The following is a 4,215-nucleotide window of genomic DNA, read 5'->3' on the forward strand; positions in this document are numbered from 1 at the left end:
TTTAGCTAGCACTACTCCCATGCTCATGCTTGCCTCTCCGATATTTTTATAGAGAACAACTGTATTCTTTCTCTGTCTCCATTCTGCTAAGCTAAACAAGCCGACTTGTTCTAGTCTTTGGTTCAAAATACGAATGCTAAAAATCCTTAACATCCTAGTAGGCCTGCTCAGCTCCATACTGACTCCAGGTACATCTCATCAAAGTCTTATCTGATGGCACTGATTTTGTCTTTTGCATGTGGGAACTACCCTGCCTGTATATAGTTTAGCATGAGCAATAAAGGACATGGGCTATGGGCACATGACTGTCCTCTGACTATGAATAATTACGCATTTGCCTGTTGTTCAACTCTTGACAGGGGCACATTTTTGTCTCTCATGGAAAGAATTTGATTTTAAATTAATAGCATACTGACAAAAATTTTAATAAATTACATTCTGCTGTTTTGCTTTATACTGGGAATGCACAACTTAGAGATCAGAGAGATTTTTGTGTATTCTTCGTTTGGCTTCCTATGAGCCCATGCTTATGAAAGCATATGCTGCACATGTGTGCATGTATATTTGTATATGTGTTACTAATAAATTTTGAACCTCTTGACTAATTTCAACCATATTTGACATGGGGATGGCAATCTCAGAGGTACTGAATCCCTACAATTCCAATAAAAATATGCAGCCAAGTAGAAGAAAGAGATGTGCTGTCATTTCTACTGAAAGAAAGCTGCTCCAGCTTTGTCTAACTCTTTCTTGGATGCTAGAAAACCATTATGAAAGAGGGACACTATGGTAAATCATTATTTGAAGCTCACACATTTTTATGTGCTCTGTAGTCAAGCCAGGACACAAATTCGTAGGAAAACAGCCTCCATTAGTTCTGCTGCTCTAAGCTATTTGCTATATTTACATATTTGCTCTCTCTCAGAGAACTGGTTATCTCTGTAAATTCATATCCACCCTCCTCTTGCTGCTGCCTTGTGATGTGTCTGGAAATGCTGTATACAACAGATATATATTTGAATACATGACATGAAGGCAGTTTCGTCTTTCTCACACACACACCCGTCTGCATCTCTGTATATTTCTGCTGTAGGAATGCTTCTACAGCATCTTTTTATCCTATTTTACATCTTTTTATCAATCTACAGATTTTATTGACAACCATACAGACAGCTACATTACCACCATTCATTTCTTCTCCCTCATCACTACCAAGGAGCAGACCTATAGATGAAAGAAATGAAAGAATGTCATAATTAGGAGGTTATATGCACTTTGGGGAAGCAGATGATTTTGTCTCAGGGGTCACAGCTACAGCACTGCACTGTTTGTAGCTACCACAGAGGTTCTGACTAGAGTCAAAAGTTGACCACAAGTCGTATATGCTGTTAGTGATACACACCAGTTAACAAAGTGTCATGCCAAGTGACTTAGTACAATAGATCTCTAACCACAGCACTGCATATGGTACTGGGAATCTGTTCCAAAAGCTTTAAAAAAGAAAATAGCAATCTTTCTTGGTTATTCAGTGTTTGCACAATAAAAGGCCATAAATAAAGAGCTGCTAGTAGGCTCCATTTTCCCTGATTACACAGCTACCTGCCCATCAGTCTATCAATCATACAGTAAATCTCTCTTTCCATGAAGTGTTTTACGTTGTGCAAAATCAATACGCTGTCAGAGCACTTTGCTGCCTTACTGGTGACACCAGCATGGCATTTCCCCAAGCGAGTGCAACTTCACGTGGGAGATAAAGATTCGCTCTGACTGAGGCTGTGTTTGGTGGAGGTCTGGGAGGTCACATCCCTGTGGGGACTTTGTCACTTTTTCTTTCTCTGGGTAGTATTTAGGCACCTAGCTTTGAGTAAAAACAAAATACCTTGCGTAGCTGTGAGTGTAAAAATCACCATTTTAGTTCTTGCACAAAATGGAGGGCTAGGTAAGCTTTTCTGGTGAGTGCAGATTGAACTGAGACTTTTGAGTAGCTATGTTGAATTTTTCTCTAAGACTTTGACACTTCAGACTATTCAAACTGTGGGGCAGACAGAATTCAGTCAGGCTGAATTTACTCCTCAGATTCCACTCATCCATACACCCCAAATTTCCCCCTGCTCATTGCATAACATCATCAGGGACTGTGAGCTGACTATGAGTTGGTTTTTAGCTCCAACTGCCTTCTTGCTCAGGGTCCCATCAGCCCTTTGGCTAACAGACCCCAGGGCCACCACAATCCCATGTCTCAGCAAACTCATCCAGACTACAGTGACGGCAGCAGCAGCAGTGAATGAATCCCCGTGAGCTCCCAGCTCAGCACTCTCAGCGTTAAAACATTTACTGCATGTGCAATTCTCAACAGCTCTTAACTCTGGCAAATCAAAACCAATTTTAACCGGAATACTCCAAGACACTTCTCTGCAATGAGGGTTATCTGTCTGACAAATTCAGACTTGCTTCCCCCAGCTGTTTTGGCATTAAAGCTATTGGAAAAGGAAAAGGAAAAGGAAAAGGAAAAGGAAAAGGAAAAGGAAAAGGAAAAGGAAAAGGAAAAGGAAAAGGAAAAGGAAAAGGAAAAAGGAAAAGGAAAAAGGAAAGGAAAAGGGTTGCAAAAATTTTCTTCTTTATAGACACGGAAAGGAAAAATCATTCTCTTCATATCAAAACCTGCTGATGGCCTCACGCCAGCAAGTCAAATGAGACTTCAATTGCAGGACCAACTAGAAAAATTTCTCCCTGATCAATACACTTTCACAGTGTTATCAGGAGTTAGTAAGAAGAAACTGGAATACAAAGACCTGGCTGAGCTTATCCACCACTCCTATTGCTCTGTCCCAGGGCAGTCCAAACTTCTCAGGGTTGTGGGTGGATGTGGGTTTTGGGGCACAGAATTGTAAGCTGCTGAGGTCTATCACATCAGTCCCATGTGCCACGTGAGGCATGTAACCCAGACACTCTCACAATTTGTGGCCAGGGCGTCCAGCAAGTTTTTGAGGATTGCAATAAGCCTAAGATCTGTACAATTAAGCTATTGTTTTGTTTAGCTTCACTGGCACATCTGTGGGTTCGATCTGTGTATGATCAGGCTGTGAAAACAGAAACCAAACAGGAATACTCTGAGATCTTATCAGCAGTGGACTGGGACTTACTTCAGTCAATCTATCATCCTCAGTTTTAAACAGAAACAGGGAGCGTAGCGTGATCATTTTATTGATTGGATTAGAGGAAGCTAGAGCTGGCTGATCTGTGTGATGAGAAAGATTTTTTTATTGGATTATTGCAGGCACAAGGAGAAGAGGGGAAAGAAGAATTAACATAGAGGTGAGCAGATATTATGCTTGGTGCTTTGGTGCTTGGACTCTCCAGCAAGAGCTCACTGCTTTGTCTGCTGTGTTGCTTCGTACTGCCTTTCTAAATACCACCAAATACATAGCCAAATATACACATAATTAGCTGCAGTTTCTCAGGAGTGGATGCTCACATTACATTTTGTCAGCATCCAAACGAGACTATTGTGGCCTAAAAAATAAAGCAAAAAACCCAAATAATCAAAACCATTTGAAGATGAACACACTGTTTAAGGGGCATTTTATTTTCACGAAAGCCAGGTGTTTAAAAACTATGGTGTTGCATGACACCTACTGACAACCGGGGCATATCACAGTCCATGGAACACGGGCAACTGAGTCACTTGATTTATTTTTACTGGTGATCTATTTTTACATTTCTTAAAAGTGTATGATTGAAAATGAAGAAACTGATGCTTTGTACCAAGTGAATATGTGACAGTGAGTGAGTAACTGACATATATATATGCATATATATATGTACTCTACCTTACGCTTTATATACCTCTTTTACATGCTAAGTTTATAGACTGGTTTTAAAACCACTATGTCCAGCAGCTTCACTGATTCATGGTATTTATGGCTGAGGAAGAATAGGAGTAGCAAATGTTGTAGTCAGCACAAGAGAGCAATCTACAGGTTATGCTTTTGAAATGATAATATATTTTATTTATATGGTACTTGTCAGTCATAGAAGTACCTATGAAATATGAAATACTACTGAAGTGCAACACAGCTAAGACTCCATATTAAAATGACACAGTCTGATTCTCCACTGCCTTGCCTGCTGTGCCCTTAGACAGCAGAAGTCAAACTGCATGGAGAAGAATCCTGTATGGAATGGCTCACAGAATAACATCAGCAACATTTTGCA

This window comes from Lagopus muta, chromosome 3, assembly GCF_023343835.1.
Source record: "Lagopus muta isolate bLagMut1 chromosome 3, bLagMut1 primary, whole genome shotgun sequence".
Lineage (NCBI taxonomy): Eukaryota > Metazoa > Chordata > Aves > Galliformes > Phasianidae > Lagopus > Lagopus muta.